The 11,175-nt window shown below is 50.0% G+C and overlaps 1 protein-coding gene across 2 annotated transcripts in view; it reads left to right on the forward strand.

Moving 5' to 3' along the window:
• The first annotated feature begins 56 nt into the window (after nucleotides 1–56).
• The window catches only part of Mlxipl (MLX interacting protein like), a 49,428-nt gene continuing 38,309 nt past the window's right edge, over nucleotides 57–11,175 (forward strand). The window contains exon 1 of one of the 2 annotated variants that reach the window (XM_029533766.1): nucleotides 57–125. The gene's annotated coding sequence lies outside the window, so the exon portion shown is untranslated. The remainder of the gene's footprint in view (nucleotides 126–11,175) is intronic. The other variant, XM_029533768.1, reaches the window with a different exon arrangement.

The following is an 11,175-nucleotide window of genomic DNA, read 5'->3' on the forward strand; positions in this document are numbered from 1 at the left end:
GCCGCCTGCGCGGGGAAGGCGCGGGGTGAGGCCGCAGCGGCCTGAGCATCTGCAGCCTCGCGGAGACCCGAGGTCCCAGGATCCGAGCCCAGCCCGACGCCATCTGCAGATCGCGTGGAGCTCAGGTGAGCAGGGAAGATCTTCAGTTATCAGAGGGACATAGATGCCTCGCAGGGGACGACTCAGAGCCCTGCCAGACCTCAGTTTCCAGTGTGCAATGAAGAGGGGCATTCCTAAATCACGACTGGAGTGGGGGGCTCCCACTCTCTGTGCCTCTTGGCCCCCACTTGCACATACTCAGAGCCAGTGGGGAAAGAGGCCAGCTCAGGCTCCAGAAAGGCTTGTACATCAGGAATCCTAGTCTATCTTGTGTGACCCCTTAGGGTCACAGGACCCTGTTTCCTCCTGGGTCCCCTATGCTGAGCTGGGACCATGGTGATCTGGTGAAGGGGGGCCTGCCTGGATCCAGGGAGGCAGGAGGGAGGGGACAGATGCCAGGGTGGGGCCTGTGGATTTCCGGCCACCCAGCCTGGCAGCAGGCTGGGGCTGGGGACCTAATTGAAGGCCTACCCACTCGGTGTAGCCTGAAAGAGTCAGAGCTTGGTGTTGGCCCTCTGCCACACTATTCTCAAGCCTGTGGCTCTCGAGGCCACCATGGTGGGAGAGGGGACCATGTGGTCAGGTCTGGGCTGTGTCTCTGTCTTTAGATTCCCGACTTGGTGACCTTGGCCCTTTCCTGGGCCTGGTTCTTCCTCTGTGACGCTGGAAACTTCCTCCAGGGTCACCTGTATGGAGACAGGGACAGAATAAAATGGGATCCCAAGATGCCTTGGGAGGAGAGGGTAGGCGGCTCCAATCAAGGTCCCTCTGTGTCTTCACAGGGGCTTTTACACATCAGCCGGGGTGGAGACCTGCCACCTTACCCAAGAGCTCGGTTATTCTCAGCAACTGGCCTGCCTCTACTCTTCCCTAGGCCCCCTTATCCATAGAAAGGTTCACATGGGTCTATAGCAGGGGGGTGGTAGCTGCCTATAATCCCAGTGCTCAAGAGGATGAGGCAGGGGGATTGATGAATTTGAGGCCAGCCAAACTGCAGTGTGAAATACTGTCTCAAAACAAAAACAAACAAACAAACAAGGGCTGGGGCTGTAGTCCCAGGGCAGTGTGCATGTCTAACTTACACAAAGCTCTGGCTTCCATGCCCAACGCTGTGAGCGTAAACCAGGTGTGGCGCAGGGTGCCTGAAATTCTAGCATTGTTGGGGGTAGAGGCAGGAGTTCAAGATCACCCTGGGCTGCACAGCAAGTCTGGGGCCTGCCCGAGATGCGTGGGACCCTGTCTCATGACAGAACAGCAAAGAACAATAGTAATAGGTACCTGCATAGTGGCATACACCTTTAACTTAAGTAATCTCTATAAACTCAAGGCCAGCCCCGTTTCATAGAGAGTTCCAGGCCAGCCAGGGTTTACATAGTGAGACCCTGTCTCAAAAGAACAACTACAACCACAGCAACAATAACACACACACACACACCACCACCACCACCACCACCACCACCAACAACAACAACAACAACAACCCAAAACATAAGAGCTGAGGGCTGTCTTTGACCAGCGGAATAAAACTCACCTACATTCACTGCCAAGCAGGCACCACGTAGGGCTTTTCTTGGCCCCATTCTCCTTCATGGCCGCCTGAGACAGGAAACATATATACACTTTGTCGTCGAGGAAACAGAAGCCCAGAGAAGTCAAGGCAGCAGGTGCAGGTTTCACAGCCTGGAAGCCTGGGTGGCCTGATCACAGTTCTCCGCTTCCCCTGCTGCCTCAGACTCTTCTATTTTCTTCTCCTGGCTTCCTTCCATCCAGCTGTGCCTGTACATTGTAGGCAAGTAAGTGTCCACTCTGCCTTGGCAGGCTGTGAACACTAGGACCCTGTCCTGGGTCAGGTCCTGAGTGTCCAGAAGCCACGTATGTACCTGCCTCTTCTTCTTCTTCTTTTTTTTTTTTTGAGACAAGGTTTCTCTGACAGGGTTTCTCTGTGTATCCCTGGCTGTCCTGGAACTCACTTTGTAGACCAGGCTGGCCTCAAACTCAGAAATCCACCTGCCTGTGCCTCCAAAGTGCTGGGATTAAAGGCGTGCGCCACCACACCCGGTGTACCTGCCTCTTCTATCTTACCTCCGTTCTCCGCATCCGTCTTAAGCTTGAGACTCCAACAAGGTGGCTCACAGCTGCCTCTCTTCTCTTTGAAGCTGGTGATACTGACCTTAGAGGACAGGGTCCCCACCCAACCACCAGGGTCCCCACCCACCCACCAGGGTCCCCACCCACCCACCAGGGCTCGGAACAGAACATCCCCAGAGCTAGCTGTGACACTGACAGATCCTTGGCGAGCCCAGGACAGAGGTTCAAGTTCACAATCCCAGAGTCACTGCCCACTGGATGGCTCTGGGGGTCACCTCAACTTTTGTCTCACAATCAGCCCTGCTGGGTGTGTGACTCCTGATAAGAGATTTGTCCCGGAGACCAGTTTTCTCTCTCTCGGCCCAGTGGCCTGATGCCTTAACATAAGCTGTTGTGAAGCACTGATCCCAGAGGGACAGGGCTGACACTCCAGGCAGAGGAAAAGCTGTGGCCTGTAACCGCTGGCTCTGGAGACCTTTTCCATCCCTACGTCGCTTTGAGAAATCTGTCAGACTCCCTAGGTCCTTATTTCCAAGTTCTATCGTGTCTTTATTGTTGTTGCTGTTGTTGCTCACATTTTAATCTATTGGTGTGTAACGTGTGTGTGCATGCACATGGAGGTCAGAAGACAACTCTCTGGAGTTTCTCTCCATCACGCAGGCCCAGGGATTGAACTCAGATCATTAGACTTAGCAGCAGGTGACTTTACCTGCTGAGGCAGGCGCCTCTCCGGCCCCATTTAACTTTTTGCAACAACACTATAAAATAAATGGCACATCACGCGTATCCTAGGCTTACCCGCCAAGAAGGCAGAAACAGCCTCCCAAGCCACTGAGCTGCTCCTATGGAGTGCTCCTTCTCGTGCAGTGGAGCCCAGGACCATGCAGTGGGAAAGTGGCTCAGTTGTGCGCTCTGTACCAGGGAGCCCTGAACCGTAGAGACACATAGCTCCTCAATGGCTGTGTCTGATGCTGCTCTTCCCCAAGTAGATGGTGGCTGGAGATAGGGCAACTCTGACTGTCACCCTATGCCCCAAGGTTCTCCATTTTCTTCTCAGCAACGTGCACAGAACCTGCCCAGGCACGTGGGGGAGGCTGGAGATAATATATGTCTTCTGGTAACGCCCAATGCAAGAGGCTGCACTACAGAACATACCTGCTGAGCGACCTCAACCTTTCCACCTGGAAAATGGGCAGATTGTACCCATAGTTTCTGTGCTAAACCTTCTGGATCGCAGTCCCTCTCTTCCCCTTTGTCTCCATCTCTCCATTTTCTGTCTTCATTTCCCTCTGTCTCCTGTCTCTTTACTTCCTTCGTCTGTCTGTCTGTCTGTCTGTCTGTCTGTCTGTCTGCCTCTCTAGTTTTATCTTTGTCTCTGTTTTTCTCTCTCTGTCTTTTTGTGTCTGTCTTTGCGCTCTGTTTCTTTTTCTGTATATCACTCTCCATCTCTGTCTCTGTCTCTTTCTCTGTGTCTCTCTCTGTCTCTGTCTCTGTCTCTGTCTCTCTCTCTTTCTGAGATAGGGTTTCTCTGTGTAGCCCTGGCTGCCCTGGAACTCACTCTGTAGTCCAGGCTGGCCTCGGACTCAGAATCTCCCGAGTGGTGAGATTAAAGGTGTACGCCCCCACTGCCTGGCAGGTCCCTCTTTTTTTTTTTTTTTTTTTTAATCTACCTCTCCCATCTTTCTCTCTGTCTTTGCGTCCGTCTCTTTCTCCTCTCCCCTGTGTGTCTCTTGGCCTCTCTGTTCCTTCCCTCTTTTTCCTCATCCTTCTCTCTCTCCTCCTCTCTATCTTTTTCTTTTCTTTCTGGCTTCCTTTCGGAGGCATGGCTTGTTCCCTGGGGAGGGACTTGAGGCTGGTTTGCATCCCCTGCCTACTTTTTCTGCTGGTCCAACCTGCCAGACTTCCTTGCTGACAGGGGATGAGCCCCCAGTCCATCCATTTCCTCTCCCGGAGCCAGGCCAGGCTTCCCAGCTTGCCTGCCTCACTGCCAGGGGTACAGGGGCTCCTCTGTAACTAGCAGGTATCCACGGTTCCACTCAACCTTGCCTGGACTCACCTGGCACACAATACTGGTCAGAGGAACTTAAAAAGCAGGTCCCCAGTAGCCCCGTGAGAGACGCACATTACTGCCAGATGGAACATGTATGGAATTGGGGCAAGGTCACTGTTGTTTTTCTTATTTACACTGTAAACAGCGGTTCTTAACACTGGGTTGAAACCCCTTTGGGTGTTGAATGGCCTTTTCACAGGGGCCGCCTAGGATCATAGGGAAACATAGATATTTACATTACAATCCATAACAGTAGCCAAATTACAGTCATGAAATAGCAACAAAAATAATTTTATGGTTGTGGTTGGGGGTCTTCACAGCCTGAGGAACTGTATTAAAGGACCAAAGCATTAGGAAGGTCTCGAACCAGTGGTCTACAGGGTTTCGCTGTATAGTTCTGGCTGGCTTTGAACTCATAGAGGTCTGCCTCCAAAGTGCCAGCGTTAAAGTTATTTGCCACTGTGCACAGCAAGTTGTGGTTTAAAGATTTATTTTTGCTGGGTGTAAATCCCAGCACTCAGGAAGCAGAGGCACACAGACCAACTTAAGTGTTCTGTGTGCATATGAATGCGCAGGTGCCCTCGGAGGTCAGGAGAGGGTGTTTGAGACCTTGGAGCTGGGATTGCAGGCAACCAAACGTGCTGGGGAACTGAACTCAGGTCCTCTGCAAGAGCAGTCCAAGGTCTTAACCACTAAGCCATCTCTCCAGCCTTCCTCGGTGTGTGGTTTTGTCTCTTTTCTTCTTCTTCTTCTTCTTCTTCTTCTTCTTCTTCTTCTTCTTCTTCTTCTTCTTCTTCTTCTTCTTCTTCTTCTTCTTCTTCTTCTTCTTCTTCTTCTTCTTCTTCTTCTTCTTCGTGCTGGTGACTGAACTCTACTACTGAGCTACAACCACTGCCACAGGTAGTCACTTATCAATTTGTGTTGGGATGATTTTTTTCTTTGGGTGTTTTGTTTTGTTTTGTTTTGAGGCCCTGGCCTCAAACTCACTGTGTAGCTGAAGCTAGCCTTGAACTCCCAACCCTCTTGCCACAGGTGTATGCCCCAGGTCTATACCACAGGTGTATGTCACATGTGTATGCCCCAGGTATATGCCACAGGTGTATGCCACAGGTGTGTGCCCCAGGTGTATACCACAGGTATATGCCCCAGGTGTATACCACAGGTGTATGCCACAGATGTATGCCCCAGGTGTATACCACAGTTGTGTGCCCCAGGTGTATATCACAGGTGTATACCACAGGTATATGCCCCAGGTGTATACCACAGGTGTATACCACAGGTATATGCCCCAGGTGTATACCACAGGTGAATGTCACAGGTGTATGCCCCAGGTGTATACCACAGGTGTATGCCACAGGTGTATGGCACAGGTTTATGTCCCAGGTGTATGCCACAGGTGTATACCGCAGGTGTATGCCACAGGTGTATGCCACAGGTGTATGTTAACACGTTTAGCTTCCCGTTCTCTAAGACATTTCCAGACAGGATCTTAAGTTGCCCAGGTTAGTGTGTGGAACTCACTGTGTAGCCTAGGCTGGCCTGGAGTGGACAGTCTTGGTTTTCTCAGTGCTGGGATTGCAAGCATATGCCAGCACACCAGGCTTGGCCTGAACTTGTGTGGTTCAGATGACTGAGGCTGGGGTCTGGTGGTTTGATGAGACTGACTGATAGGTCTGCAGGCAGCTGCCATGTTTGGCAATGTTGTAACAGGAGCATGCTTTTGTTTTCTAAGGTTGCTGGTGACCCCAGAGAGTTTAAACATGTGTGCTAGGTATCAGAAACTAAGGCAAAGAATTAGCTTTCCTTTTCTTTTCTCTTCCCTCCCTCCCTCCCTCCCTTCCTCCCTCCTTCCTTCCCTTCTTCCCTTCCATCCCTCCCCTTCCCTCCCCTCCCCTCCCTCCCTCCCTCCCTTCCCCTCTTGCTTCTTCCTTCACTCCCTCCCTTCCCCTCCCTCCCTCCCTTCCTCTTATTTGAAACAAGGCCTCACTGCTTAGCTCCGGTTGTCCTGAAACTCTCTCTGTAGACCAGGCTGGCCTCAAACTCACAGAGATCTGCCTGCCTCTGCCTCCCAAGTATTGGGACTAAAGGCATGTGCCATTATACCTGGCTAAATGCCTGGTTAAATTTTCAACAACTCTCCCACTAACTTCCAGAGAGGGAAAAAGAACTGGCAGTTGAGTTCAATCCTTGTATCTGACAGTTTTTCATTACTGTAACAAAATAGCAGGACTTCTAACGTTATAGAGAAAAAAGGCCTGGGCTGAGAATGTGGGTCAGCTGGTGGAATGCTTGCCTAATAGGCACAAAGCTAGGAGTCCCATTCCCAGCACCATCTGAAGCCACTGTTGTGGTGCACACTTACAGTCTTAGCAGTCAAGAGACAGAAGGGAGAGGAGTCATGAGTTTGAGGCTAGCCTGGGCTATATAGTGACTTTCATTTTCAGACTACCTGGGACTAAAATAACATTCTGGGGTTTTGTTTTTGTTTTTGTTTCTTGCTTGCTTGCTTGCTTGCCTGCCTGCCTGCCTGCCTGCCTGCCTGCCTGCCTGCCTGCCTGCCTGCTCCCGCACACGCACACACAGTTGAACACAGTGGGGGGGACGAGGTGCACGCTTGGAGGTTAGAGGACAACTTTTGTGGAGTTGTTCTCTTCTGCCTTTTCATGGGTTCTGAGAATCAAACTCGAATTCCCAGGTTTGCGAGGCAACCCTTGCCGGCTGACCAACCTTGCTGCCCAAAGAAGAGGGAAAAATTTCCACCCTCTTCATATTATCGGTGTGTATCTATGGCCAGGCAGTGGTGGCACACGCCTTTAATCCCAGCACTCGGGAGGCAGAGGCAGGTGGATTTCTGAGTTCAAGGCTAGCCTGGTCTACAGAGTAAGTTCCAGGACAGACAGAAGTACACAGAGAAACCCTGTCTCAAAAAAAAAAACCAACAAAACAAAACAAAACAAAAAACTGTACTTCAGGGAAATAAATCATATTCAAGCCCAGCAGTCAACAAAGACTTAGTCAACCACAACTGTATAATACAGCCTCTATCAAAACCACTGTTTCAGCCGGGCAGCGGTGCACGCCTTTAATCCCAGCACCTGGGAGGCAGAGGCAGGCGGATCTTTGAGTTCAAGGCCAGCCTGGTCTACAGAGTGAGTTCAGGGACAGCCAGGGCTACACAGAGAAATTCTATCTTGAAAAACCAAAAATCACATCAGCATCACCAACAACAACAACAGAAAAAGCCCCTACCTCTACAGTAGGGCTCGGTGCATAAAATGCTTGCCTAGTATGTGTGAAGCCCTTCCTTCCATCACCGACATCGCATGAACTGGGTGTGGTGGTGCCAGTTCTGCAATCCCAGCACTGGGGAAGAGGAGAGGGAAAGAGCCAGAATTATAGCCTGAGCTATATGATGTTCTGTCTCCAAAAAAACGAAAGAAAAATAAAACAGCAACATCCAGATGTGCCCCAGCACTCAGGAGGAAGAGGCAGGTGGACCTCTGTGAGTTTGAGATCCGCCTGGGCTATCTAGGGACCTGGACACATACCCTGTCTTTCTTTTAAAAATCAATCTATCTGGCCGGGCGTGGTGGCACACACCCTTAATCCCAGCACTTGGGAGGCAGAGGCAGGCTAATTTCTGAGTTCGAGGCCAGCCTGGTCTACAGAGTGAGTTCCAGGACAGTCAGGGCTACACAGAGAAACCCTGTCTCGAAAAACCAAAAAAAAGAAAAAAAAAATCAATCCATCTGCCTGCCTGTCTGTCCATCCACCCATCCATCCATTTATCAATCTAGTGTGTGTGTGGTATATGTGTATGTTTGTGGTATGTGTGTGTGTGTGTGTGTGTGTGTGTGTGTGTATATGTGTAATGTTGGGAGTAGGCATTCTCCATGCTCGATACTCTCTTTCTTTCTTTCTTTCTTTCTTTCTTTCTTTCTTTCTTTCTTTCTTTCTTTCTTTCTTTCTTTCTTTCTTTTTAAGATTTATTTATTTATTATATGTAAGTACACTTACATATAAGTTCAGACACTCCAGAAGAGGGCATTGGATCTTGTTACAGATGGTTATGAGCCACCATGTAGTTGCTGGGATTTGAACTCCGGACCTTTGGAAGAGCAGTCGGGTGCTCTTACCCACTGAGCCCCTTTTTTTTTGGTTTTTTGAGACAGGGTTTCTCTATGTAGCCCTGGCTGTCCTAGAACTCACTTTGTAGACAAGGCTGGCCTCGAACTCAGAGATCCGCCTGCCTCTGCCTCCCAAGTGCTGGGATCAATACTTTATTTCTGAGCTACCCTCCAATGTCTTGGTCTAGCGTACAGTTTCCTGAGCACCCCTCTCAGCTTTCCTGAGCTAGGTCCCTTGTGTGTGTATGTGTGTGTGGGGGGGTGTTTGGGTAGCAAGTAAATGAAGAACGGAAGAATAAATGCACCGGATGTGTGCAGATGCCTGCAGGTCTCGTGTTCAGGAAGTAGAGGCAACAGAAAACTTTAACTGGGAGGGCAGGAATGTACACATGGGAATATGGAATGTCATGCAAATTGTAGGAGATTGGTGGACAAACAGGAAGATGCAGCCAAGTGAGGTCCACACATCTGTGGTTCCAGCACTCAGGAGGCTTAGGCAGGAGAGCCAGAGAAACAGAAGGACACACACACACACACACACACACACATACACACACACACTATGAGTATGATTGGCAGCTGTGTTGGATGGGTCGGTGGATAGGTGGATGGACAGAGACGTGACAGATGTGGATAAGCAACAGATGGTAGATGCATTGATAATTGGGGGATGGCTAGATAAATAGGTAAATTGTTGGGGTTCAGGAACCTCCACACAAACCTTCGAACACTGATCTCAGTGAAGCAAGAACAGTTTATGGAACGCACACCTTCATCCGGAACAGACCAGGGCCATAGCTCAGAGTTCAGGGTCTTGGACTATGTCATCAAACTTCTCTCAGAGCAGGCTTATAAAGGAAAAAACGAACAAACCATAAAACCCACAATGAGTTCATATGCAGGTGCAGGAAGTGCATCCCAGTGGTCGCTCTGACTCAAGATATTTTAGACATACAGTTCATATTGACCTTGAACTTGGTGGGTCCTACATGAAGCTTTGTGGAATTTCTTTCTTTCTTTCTTTCTTTCTTTCTTTCTTTCTTTCTTTCTTTCTTTCTTTCTTTTTTTTTTTTTTTTTTATTTTGGTTTTTGCGAGACTCGGTTTCTCTGTGTAGCCCTGGCTGTCCTGGAACTCACTCTGTAGACCAGGCTGGCCTCAAACTCAGAAATCTGCCTGCCTCTGCCTCCTGAGTGCTGGGATTAAAGGCGTGCGCCACCACCGCCTGGCTGTGGAATTTCTCAAGATTAACAAACTTTATAACATAACATAACAACATACCATACCATACTATACCATACCAGGGGATGTGGTCCGCTGGATCCTGTTCTGAGTCAAGTCACTTCTCGGTGTCAGTGACTGGCCCGGCATGTTACAGCAGCAATATGGAATAGCTGGCAGACATAGAACAAAATGGCTACCAGTATTCTGGAGTCGGGGGACTATCAGACTGTATGGGTAGAGAGGGGGAAGGAGGGTGGAACAGGAGGGAGGCCTCCTCTTCTCCTCTTCCTCCTCTGCCTCCTCAGCCCTCCCACCCTCTCAGAGAGCAGAGATGGACAGGAGGCAGTTTGCATGGACAGCCATCGTATGAAGTGTGCCACCGATAAGATTGTTAATTGTGTGGCAAGGGGCTTCGCTGTTGTTGCTGGTTTGAGGCCGAGGCTCACGACTCACGGCTATTCTGGGGCCTCCAGCTCACACTCCTGCCTCAGTCTGACAAGTGAAAAAATAGTCCGTCACTCACATAGCCCAGGCTGCCCTTACCCTTGCTATGTAGTCCAGGATAACCTTGAACTTCTGATCCCCCCCCCCCCNCTTCTTTCTTCTGAGTGTTGGGATTCAAGGTGTGCATCACTTCGTCCAAGTTGATGTGGTCCAGGGAATCAAACACAATCTTGTGCTTTCCAGGCAGGCATCCCACACTCTGAACCAAATCCCCGCCCCCCCCCCCAGGTTCATTTTTATTCTTTTCTTTTTTGAGACCGGGGTTTCTTTGTGTGGACCCGCCTATTCTGGAACTCACTCTGTAGACCAGGGTGGCCTTGAACTCAAAGATTAACCTGCCTCTGCCTCTCTAGTGCTGGGATTAAACGCATGGGCTTCTCATAGTTTGATAGAAAAAAATTAGATATTTGTTACGAAAATTAGTCCGATCTGACCTTTCTTTGACATATTGACGTGTATCAATGTATGGAGATCAGAGGACAACTTGCAGGCGTCCGTTCTCCCGTCCACCAGGTGGGTCCTGGGCATTGAACTCAGGTTGGCTGAGTTTGCAGCAAGCTCCTTTTACCTGCTGAGCCACCCCACTTGGCCTACATTTACCAGTGACATTCAAACTCAGTCATGCAGGGGCTCAAAGCTCACACCTAGACAAGGAAGTGGCTCCCTTCCTTCACACTGCTTCGTCACACAGCTTAAGTCTTTGACTCTGTCCCTGTCTCTCGCTACAGCTTTTCATCCTTAGTCCCAGCTGCCTCGGAACTTACTATGTTGCTTAGAACGTCCCCAGGTCTCAGCAATCCTCCTGCTTCAGCCTCCCAAGTGCTGAGATCTGAAGCATGAGCTGTTATGCCAGTAGTCTTCCTAGCTACATAAATAAGGTCACGCTTTTCGACAGGTAGTAGTGTTGGTGCACACCTTTCATCCCAGGACTCAGGAGGCAGAGGCAGGTGGACCTCTGAATCTGAGGCCAGTCTGATATACAGAGCGAGTTCCAGGACAGCTAGAGCTAGAGAGAAACCCTGTCTTGAAACACACACACACACACACACACACACACACACACACAGAGAGAGAGAGAGAGAGAG

This window comes from Mus pahari, chromosome 23 (genome assembly GCF_900095145.1).
Source record: "Mus pahari chromosome 23, PAHARI_EIJ_v1.1, whole genome shotgun sequence".
NCBI lineage: Eukaryota > Metazoa > Chordata > Mammalia > Rodentia > Muridae > Mus > Mus pahari.